A 12251-nucleotide genomic window follows, 5' to 3' on the forward strand; every position below is an offset into this window, starting at 1 on the left:
TGTACATTTCAATATACATAGAATCTATAATAATAAAAGCATAATATGATAATTAGACCAGACGTCCTTCCGGACGACCTTCCAGACAAAGCCGGGGCTGTGAGGGAAGGAGGGAAGCCCGGGTCCCTGGTACCAGAGGAAAGCCGGTGATGGCAGCCAAGTGAAGAAAGGCCTACTCTTGCACAAATTTCGTTAATCGGGCCTCTAGTATAGTTTATAATTAAGACCTATAGTAAATATCTTTCCTCCAAAACTTCCAAGAAAAAAAGATAATCTAGGATTTCCCTTTGTCTACTGACATTCCACAGAAGCAAATGCAGCTAATCCCTCTCCCATGTTTTTTTCCTTCCCACTTCTAAAGCAGATCTATAGTTAAAATAGAGGCCCGATGCACGAAATTCATACAAGGGGCTCGGCCCCTGCCACAGCCGGGGGCCTCTGCCTCTGCCGCCGCTGTGGCTACCTCCTCTGCCTCAGCCCCCGCCTTCCACGGCAGCCACCTCAGCCCTCACAGCTCTGGCTTCCTCTGGAAGGTCGTCCAGTCTAATTAGCATATTACGCTTTTATTATTATAGATGAACCACTTGAAAATCCCTTTTAATATTCAGGACATAGGTGATGCTTCAAAAAACAAACAAACAATCGCTTCTCCATTAAATGAGTTTTAGATCAATCTGACCCTACTGATATATCTCTATGATGGGGACAACGTAGTATACTTTTCAGAGGCTCAGTTTCAGTACTCTTATTCTTCAATGATGAAAATGTTACTAATCTCAAGTATTCTTAATACTCAGGCTATCTCTACTTCATTTACTTCCTAAAAAGACTACTTACTACACTACTACATTTTTCATCTTAGCCAAAAAATAAGGAATGACTTCCATGTCTGTGTCAAGAAGATTTTCATTAGAAAGTATAAACAGATCAGAAAGCCTGGTTAAAATAAAATCCTACAAATCACTTTCTCAGGTTATACAGAATAAACACATTCCACCTTTCTACAATGTTCATCGGTTTCTTTAAACATTCTGAATCATAAATTAAGTATTGTGTCAAGTTTCTGCAGCAAAATTCTACAATTTTCCCATGACCAAACCATTTGTCAGTGCTTCCAAACCTTGGTAGATACAAAAATTCCATGTATAAAATAACAATCTAATGCCCAGCAGGTGTGGCTCTGTGGTTGAGCATCAACCTATGAACAAGGAGGTTATGGTTTGATTCCCAGTCAGGGGGGCTGTGGGCTCGATTCCCAGTAGGGGGCATGCAGGAGGCAGCTGATCAATGAATCTCTCTCATATTGATGTTTCTATCTCTCTCTCCTCCTCCCTTTCTCTCTGAAATCAATAAAAATATATTTAAATAGATACCTAAATAAACAAATGCTTAATGAAACTTATCAGAGGTTAACTGAAATCACCAAAAACCAAAACTAGAAATGTAATAAGCAGTTGAACTACTTTGATACTTTCTTGTTCTTTTCTTATTTCCTTTTTTTACATTTTTATTGATTTCAGAGAGGAAGGGAGCAGGAGTGAAAGAGAGAGAAACATTGATCAGCTGCCTCCTGCATGCCCCCTACTGGGGATCGAGCCCACAACCCATGCATATGCCCTTGACCGAAATTGAACCCAGGACCCTTCAGTCCACAGGTCGACGCTCTACCCACTAAGCCAAACCAGCTACGGCATTTTCTCTTTTTAACAAGATTAATAATAACAGCTATCATTTTATTCATGATATTTTAATGTGCAGTCTCATGACAACCATGGGAAGTAGATATTATGCCCATTTTTCAGAGAAAAAGAAGTAGGAGCTCAGAGTACCTATGTTTATACTACATTTCTAGAGCTGGCAACCCAAATCCTATGCTTTAAATCATCACATTATTCCATTTTTCAAAAGCATAACCTTTTCAAATCCTAGTATTAAAAAAAAAAAAAAATCCTAAGTAGTTTCATATTTGTAGATGAAAACTGCTATGTACCTAATTCATCTGAACACTTTATAAAATTGTTTGTCTAAAAGAGACTGGCAGCATTAATATTTAGTTATATTGCTAATTAACCTTCAACTATTTGTATAGTACATAAGAACTTCCTTTCTTTCTATTCTACTTGTGCAAACTGAGAAATCATAAGACTATGTATGCAATCCATCATTAAGGAGTGTGCTGACACTGAGAGTAATGAAGCAAGATCCACAACATGAAAAAAGAGGGATAGCCTATACACACAGTATTATCCTCACATACCCCAGTTTTTATAAAATGAATAGGGAAAAGGCTTTCAAAATTGGTCCTCTTTATCTACTGCAGGGTCCCACTGTCACAGACAGAGTGACCCAAATAAAAGATTTTGTCTCTTATACAAACATTTGTCCCTTCCTTTCTATTCCTATTACCACTTCTAGCCTGGTCTCCCTGCCTCCAGACCAGACCCCACCAACTCTAGTAAACACTGTAAACCTCAATATTATGAAATAATCTCCATAAAATACCATCTGAGTTTGTCAGCCAACAGGACTTAAGGCTATCCCACAATAAGGCTGGTCTCTTAATTTTTCAAAACTTTTTCTTATTACCAGGCCCACACTAAACCTCTTCAAACTAATATAAACTCCAAATAATCTCTTCACTGCACTCCCACCATCAAGTCCATTCCTGCTTCTGCATCTCTGCTCATTCTGAATCCCAGTCTTAAGTAGCTTCCCCTTTCCTCTCTGTCTTAATAATTATTCCACATAACCCTCATTCAGCCCTAGACTACTTTGAGGTATTGCTTAAATCTTTATGTGGGTTAGGACTTTCTTCCCAGAGGGCAGGGAACATGAGTTATGCTGCAAAACGTCAAGCTCCAGATCAGAGGTTGCAAAAAGGTAACCCACAGGACAAATTTAGCCCACAGTGGTGATTTGTTTGGCCCACAGTGTTTATATTATGAATTCATAAGTTGCCAACATTTAAAAATAAAGATTTCTCACAAAATCTGGATTTCCAGCCCTCGCCGGTTTGGTTCAGTGGACAGAACGTAGGCCCGCAGACTGAAGGGTCCCAGGTTAAATTCCAGTCAAGGGAATGCACCTCAGTACCTCGGTCACAAGTTCCCCCTGCCCTAGTCAGGTTGCATGCAGGAGGCAACCAACTGATGTGAGACACATCAATGTTTCTCTCTGTCCCTCCCTTGCTCTTCCATTCTCTCTAAAAATCAATGAGAAAATATCCTCGGGTGAGGATTAACCTAAATAAATAAATAAATAACAAAATGAAAAATATATATCTTTTTTTAAAATCTGGATTTCCAGTTTCTCTTTAGAAAAAAGTTAAGATGTTCAGACCACATTTGGTCTACACTTCCCACTAGCATCAATAGTGAACCAAGCACTGAATTATATATATATATTTTTGAATTATATATTTTTAAATGATTAAAATGGTAAATTTTACCTCAATTTAAAAACAAAGAAGTTAAGCAACTTAGTCAAAGTCATATTGCCAAAATTCAAATCAGACGATCTAATTCTAGTACACACTGTTAACCCCTAAAATATGATTCCTTTATGGACTAGCATCCTTTCTTCTGTGACCAACTAAACTGATTCTCTAAAACAAAGGATCAAAGGACTAAATTCTAGAGTCTACTCTGTCTTTGCACAAATGACTAAGAAGCAAACCAAAGTTCACCTAAATGCAGACGGCATTTCTGGATTTTTTCCCCGGTCTTAAAAAAAAAAAACGCCCTGCAATTGACAGAGTAAGGGCTGCGGAATCTAATAAAATGTATTTTCTCAGAAAGCAAATATGCTATTAGACATTTCTGGAGTGAGGTAAGTTCCATGCAGATAAATTCTTAGTTTAAAACTTTAAACTGATGATACAGTACAAAACTTCTCTTTCCTGGAGTAGAGAGTCTATCAGGGTTATCAGTCTGCACACATGAAAAAAAATTACAAGTTTCTTAAGTGCAGGGAATGCTTTTTCATCATGATTCCCTGTAATGCCTAGCACAGAGCAACACTTAACATATATTCAATTATGTTTGAACCAAAAAATCCAAAGTTAATTATCTTAAGTTGCAATTCAATGCAATCCTTATTATAACATCTTGCTTTTTACAATAATTACTGGTGACAAGTTTGTTTCCCTGACAAGAACACAAAATCCTTGAGGCAGAGGTTGTTGGTTTTTTTTGTTTTTTTTTAATGTTTTGATTGATTATAGAGAGAAAGGGAGAGAGAGGGATTGAAAGATAGAAACATTGATGAGAGAGAAACATCATCAATTGGCTGCCCTCTGTAAACCTCCTACTAGGGATCATCAAGCCCACAATCCAGGCCACACCGGGAATTGAACCAGTGACCTCTTGGTTTTTGGTTCATGGGTCAAGGCAAGGGTTTTATATTAAGTGTCCCTTGGGGTCTAGCACAATAGGAGCTCAATAAATGCTGGCTGAACATTACAAACTTAATGTTTAAAGTAGAACTTAAAATGGCCTCTCAATTATAAAGCACTGGATATTATGAAATGCTATTATATTTCTGAAACAGTCCTGTATTTTGATACAAACAAAGCCCTGAAAAATTAGTAAGCCAGTGCATGAAGTACTAAGTATAATCAAAGCGTAAGCTAGCTAGAAGGAATCTGAGCGATCATGTTCAATACACAAGTGAGGAAACAGAGACCCAGAGAGATTTAAGTGAATTGCCCAAGATCACAGAATTTAAGTAACAAGCAATCCAAGGCTAGAACCAGGTCTTCTGAATACTGGCCCAGTTTTCTTTCCACAAAGAAATACTTTACGAGTTCAGGATGAAGTGGATACTTTTAGAAATATTTTTTAAAATTCTGGTATGGAGAATCTTTCCCAGAACATATTTTTGTGTTTGTTTTTAATTTATCTTTATTGTTGAAAGTATTACAGATGTCCCCTTTTTCTCCCCATTGACCCCCTCCTCCCTACCCTCGCCTCCCCCCAAATAACATGTTTTTGTAAAGTATCACATTAACATTAGATAAATGAAAGCTGCCTTGTTCCTATACTGCAGGTAACACCATCTCCTTTCCCCCCCTTTTTGCTCTACATATGTATTTTTCATTTCCATGTCTTTCTTTTTCATTGTCAGATCCTAAGAATTCTTCCTTTTATCATCTCGTTTATCTACTTTCCTCTTACTTATTCCTTTTCCTTGTATCTCACACAATGCACCCTACCATCTCCTTCTTTTCTCTCCATAATTATAAAAAGGAACAGATTAAGTACACATTTAATTATAGCACTGACCTGGGACACCATAATAAGCAAATCACAGTACTTGATCTCTCAGAATTTATAGGGTAATTAGTTAACAAAAAATAAACACAAAGGGTCACATAGATGAGTGAATAATAAACATTGATGTTTACAGTGGTGACAAGAGTCTAAGTATGGATGGAACATTTATGCGAAGGGAACTAGTAATGATAATGACAACAAGTAGTAGCAAGGTAAAGGTTAGGCAAATACAAGGGACCACTTCCTTCCTACTCAGCTTTCTCATCCACCAACTCATCTGCTTTACTTCACTCACTCAGTATTTTCTTATAGCTTTATCTTTTTCTATGCTCTAGTTTTTATTTTAATCCAATAATCTTCCTTTTCTATCTTCTGATCTTTTAAAGTGAATCTGTCCTATCCTCATGTTTTCCTTTTTAATATTGCCAACTTCTTCTACCTTGTAGATCTAGATAATGTCTTAAGTTATAAACTCATTTTTTCCTAAAGATTTAATGTATTATTTTATTTGATCCTCACAATGCCAGGGAGGCAGGTAAGAAGCAATAAATCTTTTTTACAGATATAAACTGAGTCCCAGCAAGATTAAATAATTTGTTAAGTCAGTTTGTCAGTGGAAAAATCAAGTAAGAACTCAGACCTTGCCCTGGCTGGTTTGGCTCAGTGGATAGAGCGTGCACACCTTGGGTGCAGGCTCCTCCCCAGCCCGGCCCTATTCGGCGCATGTGAGAGGCAACCAATTGATGTATTTCTCTCACATCGATGTTTCTGTCTGCCTCTTCCTTCCACTCCCTCTAAAAATCAATGGAAAAATATCCTCCGGTGAGGCTTGAAAAAAACAAAACAACCCAGACCTCTTCTTTCCAAGTCCTCCATTCTTTTCCCACTGCACATGTTGCCTTCCTTTTAATTCTTACACTTTTTTACCATATACATGCACATGCCTAGACAAGTATAACCATTTACAAAGCAGCACAAAAGGGAAAAGTGTGTATGTATCTAAGGAAGCCAGAAAAACAGAAAAGTCAGAGGACCCATATTAAGAGCACAGTGTAGCTCACATGATAATTCTCATAGAGAAGGCTTTGAGTTTCCAGATCTAGGTAGAAACTGCCTATTTCTTCAACTAACTGATGCAGGCAGCATCAATAGTGCTCTCTCTCCATACCTCCCACAGCAGTTACATGACCAAGGTTCACCCTCTGCACCATTCCTGTGCCACAACCTCTCTCACAGGCATGCCACCATACCTGAAGTTCTCACCGTTCAAGTCAGGAGTCAATTCCTTGGGTTAAGGCGTTGTCTCCAGAATGCCACTGTTAAATGCATGTTACCTGAGAGGGGAAGAAGGGCCCATTAACACATTGCTTCTATGGTTAAATGCATCAAATTAGCAATGACCTTGGGAATCAGACAGTATAAGTTATTTTTAAGTTTCATTGGACAGAGAATTTTTTTTTGTTTTGTTTTTTAAATGTTTTACTGATTTTTAGAGGGAGAAAAAGGGAAAAGGGATAGAGAGATAGAAACATCAATGAAAGAGAAACATCATCTATCGACTGCCTCCTACATGCCCCCTACTGGGGATCGAGCCAATAATCAGGGCATTGGTCCTGATCGGGAATCAAACTGGTGACCACTTAGTTGATGGGTTGATGCTCAAGCACTGGGCCACACTGGCCAGGTTGGATAGAGAATTGTTGATGGGGCAGGCAGGATAAGAAGGTGAGTAGCTGAAAATGCCTCATACATAGTATGGGATAATGCCCCTCTATGTACAATAGCTACATGGCAAAATGAGAATAGCCATATAAACACATATTCTACCTACTGGAGTCATTATAAGGACAGTCCCTGCAATTTGAAGATTTCTAGGGATAGAAAAAGAAAACACTCCAAGGATCTTTCCAGTTCTGAAAAGAAGCAAAAGAGCTGAGCTGGCAGCAGTTTTCCAAGGACAGTGCACTGCTAGACTGAAGAAAGATAGAGGCAGGAACAGCTTCTGGTTAACTATGTACTTCTAGTTATGAAGCTTGTATCCAGCATTTTTAGCTGAGGGCCAACCTCCCAGCCAGAGAATACTGCAATTCAATTCCACACTCCCCACCTTGCTAATTTATATCGACTCAAAGCCAGTATCATTTACAGTCACAAAAATCAACATATCTTTACTGAGCGCTTATTATGAGCCCAGAATTTGGCTAGGTGCTATAAATACAGAAAAAAACACACAACACTTTATACACTTTTGCCTTAACTCATATAAAGGAAACCAATCCCCAAAACCCAAAATTGAGAGAGAAGAGAAACAAGAAAGGAAGTAACAACCCAAAACAACAACAACAACAGGTAACTATTTCTTATCAGTACAGACACAAACTTCTTAAGCCAGAATGAAAACAAAACTTACTTCTAGGCCAGAGTTCCTTGTTAAACTCTTGCCTAAATAGTCAAGAGGCACAGATTAGAAAACCCTTTTTTCTTTTTTTTCCTTTTGGCCTAATACTAAAAGCTCTTTAGTAGCATACATCCATCTTGGTACATTTTGGAGAACCACCGATTAAGAGCTACAAAACTTGGTTCTAGTCCTAACTCTTAACTAGTTTTATTTAGGTAAATGATTTAACCTGCTTAGGACTTTCTTCAAAAACAAACAGAAAACGAAGAGAATGAACTAAGAATAGTATATGCTTGTCACATATACCTCTCACTGGAGAACTAATGTCTACAGGAGGCATCACCATCAATCATAACTCACTTTCCCAGAGAACATATAAGACCAAAATCCTCTTCAACACATTGCTTCTAGAAGCTACTTCAAAGTGGAGTTGGCCAATAAACCAAAATATATTTGCCACTGTGGACTAGATAATCTCTGCAATCTCTTCCAACTCTAAATTTTTAATACCAAGTTTATGAGGGTGGAAGAAAAACACTTTCAAAGGGCTTACATTAATAACGTTGACAGTTAGCCCTAGCCGGTTTGGCTCAGTGGATAGAGTGTTGGCCTGCAGACCACAGGGTCCCGGGTTCGATTCCAGTCAAGAGCACATACCTTGGCTGCAGGCTCCTCCCTGGCCTGGGCCCTGGTGGGGGCTCATGCAGGAGGCAACCAACTGATGTGTTTCTCTCAGACTGATGTTTCCCTCTTTCTAAAAATCAGTGGAAAAATATCCTCGGGTGAGGATCAACAACAAAAATAATAATGTTGACAGTTATGTATTTCAGTCTAATCTCCCAAGTTCTCCTCCAAATTGAACCCCATCTGGTTCTAATTTTTGAAAGATGCTAATGAACAATCAGTCTGATACTATTAACATATATAGCCTGGCAATACTATTCAGATTTGCTAATGGGTTCTTTTGACAGGAAAGGAGCCCTTTACCAAGACTGGCCCTAAAACATTCTCATCTAAAAGTATGTCAACAATATTGACCTGAAGGCCTTAAATCTTAGACATCTGGGCCCCACCCCCAGAGCTTCTAATTCAACAGATTTGGGATGGGATCCAACAATTTGCATTTCTTCTTTAAAAAAAATTATTTTTTATTGATTTCAGAGAGGACGGGGTAGGAAGAGAGAAACAGAAACAACAATGATGAGAGAGAATCATTGATTGGCTGCCTCCTGCACGCCCCCTATTGGAGATAAAACCCAAAACCAGAGTAAGTGCCCTGGACCGGAATCCAACCATGACCCCCTGGTAAAGAACGAAGCCCAATCCCTTGATCATCCCCCCACAGCCTCTCTCCAAGGTCAAGCCTCTTCACTTCTCACCTAGACCTCTGCAATAGCCATTCTCCCATTCTTTCACTTATCAGAGCAATCTTTCTAAAGCACATATGACCTCATATATCACTTACCTGTTTAAAAATTGATATTTATTGCTAACAATATAAAACAAGTTTTTAAACATTATACTTAGAACTTTTTATAATTGCCTCCTTTTACCTTTCTGGCCTCACATCCCATAATGCTCTCCTTCCCCATCCCACTCTCTGTTCCCTGAACCTTTTTTCTTCCACAATTCTCTGCATTCACACAGAGCATTAAGGTCTTTCCTCTGCCTGCCCTCTTCCTTTTCCCCATCCCTTCACACTCCCACTTATCATCCAAGACCCATATTAGGCACAGGGGCAGGTCCTGCATCTCTCTCTGGCCAACCCTCAAACAGACTGGTCACTTCCTCTCCTAAGTCAAAGCCTTTTGAGCTGTTCTTGGTATGTCCACAGTATTGTTTGCCTCTGTGGTCCCCAAAACCATCAGAAGTGCCGGGGGCATGTTTTAAAAGTAAATTCTTCAGGTCCAACCCAGAGGTGCTAAATCAATCTCAGGAGATGAGACCCTGGAATTCCTACTTTTAAAAAGTTCCCCTAATTATCCTAATGGTCAAATTTGGAGGCTAGTTTGTCTCTCCCAGTAGGTGTAAAGATTTTTTTTTAAAGAAATGTAGAAATGATTTATACCAGAATACACCGCACAAGTATTCTGCACTTGTATTTTTTATTTCATATCATATTCCTGTTGACTTGCCTCATGCCGATGATGAAGGAATTCCTTTTGGACTCACACCCCCAAAACTAACATTCATTGTTCCAAAAACGTTGGATTTATTTCCACCTTCATATCTAAATCTTAAAAATGAAGTAACTGTACCTTGAGTAGAGCCATGAGTACACACAGTGCAGGCTCTCTCACCGGATCTGCCATGAGAACTTTCTTTCAGCTGAGTAATAAGCCCTTAGCCGATTTCAAGGTGGAAATACACGCTGCTTGTACATACTTCCGTAAGGCTAATTTGCATTAGGAATAATGACGGGGACCCCTCCCCCCAATTAAGTATAATGATAGGAAGCTGACTCCAGTGCCTCCGGAATTTTTCCACTCTTCCTTCCCCACCCCTCACTCCCCCCCAAAAAAGTAAACTGAAACTGTAGAATCCTGTCAGAAAATGTAACCAGATTAAGACACAAGATAACCAAGAAAACAAGGTGAGTGGTTCCCGGGGCAGCATGACTGTCGGGTGGCAGGCAAGTGCCCCCGGTTACATCTCTCATCTCAGGCTCACCCTCGGGACGCAGACCCCGTGTCTCTCTCTCTCTAAATCGCGGCTCGGAACCCAGTCTGAACATCTGAGTCCCTCACCCAGTCACGAACTCATCGTGTTTCGACCCTCAGAAGACGCTCACGCCTACTTTTTTTCTTTTCTCTACCGAAGACAAGGGCACTCACTCTCAGGAGGGAGGACAGTGACAATTCCACGTCTGCAAAACTTAGCGCCGGCGGGGCCGCGGCAGCAGCCGGCACCAAGGAGGCGCCCGGCCGGGACCACCACGCCGAGGGACAATGGAGGGAGGCGAGGGAGAGTGAGAAGGGGAAGCAGCCGCTGGGCTGGGCCCCCCTCGCGACTGGGGGCTCCAGAAAGTCTCGGGAAGGCCAGCCGGGTGGCAGGTGGGCCCAGCCACCGCCCCTTAAAGGGCCACGTCGCCCGCGCTGGCCGCTGCCGCCGGGCCCCGCGCAAAGGCCGGGCCGCGAGAAGGTGGCCCCGGGCAGGGCTGAGGGGCGCGGGGCCGGACCCTGACGGTTCTCGCCGCGGCCCAGGCTTCCCATAACTTGGCGCCCGCGAGGCGAGACGCTCCGGGCGCCTCACCCCGAAAGTGGCCCTTGAGCGCATCGGGGCCGTCCCACCCCCCATCCGGCCGCAGCCACTAGCCCGAGCTCCCCGCGCCCCCACAGGCACCGGCTCCGAGGGGAGAGGGAGCAGTCGCGGCTCTGGGTCCTGGCTTGCGCGTCACACTCCTCCACCCCTCGTTCTCCTCGGACATTCATCTCCCTTCTCCCCCAGAACTGTCCCCAACCCGCCAGCTGGTGTTTACCGGGACTCGGGGCGGCGGCGACTCTTCAGTCCCTCGACTAAGATGGCAGCCGGTCCCGAGTCCGGACCACAGCAACTAGAGCGAGTTGGCGGCCAATGCGCAGGCGCCTGCGGCTCGGGAGCGGTCTGCACTACAATCCCCAGAAGGCCCTGCGCGAGCCAGCAGCCTGCCAGGACTGGCAGAGACTGGTGAGCACCACTGGATTGGTTTTCTCGCCCCCAGGAGAGAGGGATTCTTGGATTGCTTCCAGCACCTCTAGGCTTTTATTTTTTAACACCCCTCACACACATACACACCAGGACCTCTACGGACTGCAGCTATGATACCCAAACTGTAGTGTAAATCAGAATCACCTGAACGACTTAAATCTCAGCCATCTGGGCCCCACCCCCAGAGCTTCTAATTCAGCAGATTTGGGATGCAATAATTTGCATTTCTTTAAAAAAATATATTTTTTTAAATTTATTTCAGAGAGGAAGGGGTAGGGAGAGAGAAATAGAAACAACAATGATGAGAGAGAATCATTGATTGGCTGCCTTCTGCACGCCCCCTGTTGGAGATCAAACCCAAAACCAGAGCATGTGCCCTGGACCTGAATCCAACCATGACCTCCTGGCTCATAGGTCAAGGTTCAACCACTGGGCCGCACTGGCCAGGCAGTAATTTGCTTTTCTAACAAGCTCTCTGGTGTGCTCTGGTGGTGGATTAGATTTGAAGAACCACTAGATTATAGCTTAGTCCTTACAAAAGTACACTCCGGAGTTAATATTGATTGGCTTCAAATCCACCTTTATCATGGTCCGCTTAGGCATGATAAAAATAGCTTACCCATAAGTGGTGCCAACCTGGAAGGTGTTCTAAGAGCTGATCAATAAGCTTCTTCAATTCTCACAACAAACCTAGGAGGGAAGTACCTTCATTATCCTCAGTTTACAGATGCATAAATCAGGTAGTCTGGCTTTAGAGTCCATCCTCAACTTCCTTCATGGGTTCTTTCTGAAAATGAATAGGCTGTGCAAGTAGACTCAGAGACACAACTAAATGCTTAGTAATCAGTGACCTTTGTTATTGTTGTTTAGCATGTTTCCTCCATCTGGAAAGA

At 41.8% G+C, this 12251-nt stretch overlaps 1 protein-coding gene across 11 annotated transcripts in view; it reads right to left on the reverse strand.

The window, feature by feature from the left end:
- Positions 1 to 11235, reverse strand: part of ITCH (itchy E3 ubiquitin protein ligase) — a 128071-nt gene extending 116836 nt beyond the window's left edge. For 7 of the 11 annotated variants that reach the window (XM_036322858.1, XM_036322857.1, XM_036322861.1 and 4 more), the window contains exons 1-2: positions 11150 to 11235; positions 6537 to 6607 (exon numbers count right to left, since the gene is read on the reverse strand). The gene's annotated coding sequence lies outside the window, so the exon portion shown is untranslated. Of the gene's footprint in view, positions 1 to 6523; positions 6608 to 11149 lie in introns of all 11 variants that reach the window. The other 4 variants (XM_036322851.1, XM_036322854.1, XM_036322853.1 and 1 more) reach the window with 2 other exon arrangements.
- Positions 11236 to 12251: the final 1016 nt, after the last annotated feature.

This window comes from Myotis myotis, unplaced genomic scaffold (genome assembly GCF_014108235.1).
Source record: "Myotis myotis isolate mMyoMyo1 unplaced genomic scaffold, mMyoMyo1.p scaffold_m19_p_9, whole genome shotgun sequence".
Lineage (NCBI taxonomy): Eukaryota > Metazoa > Chordata > Mammalia > Chiroptera > Vespertilionidae > Myotis > Myotis myotis.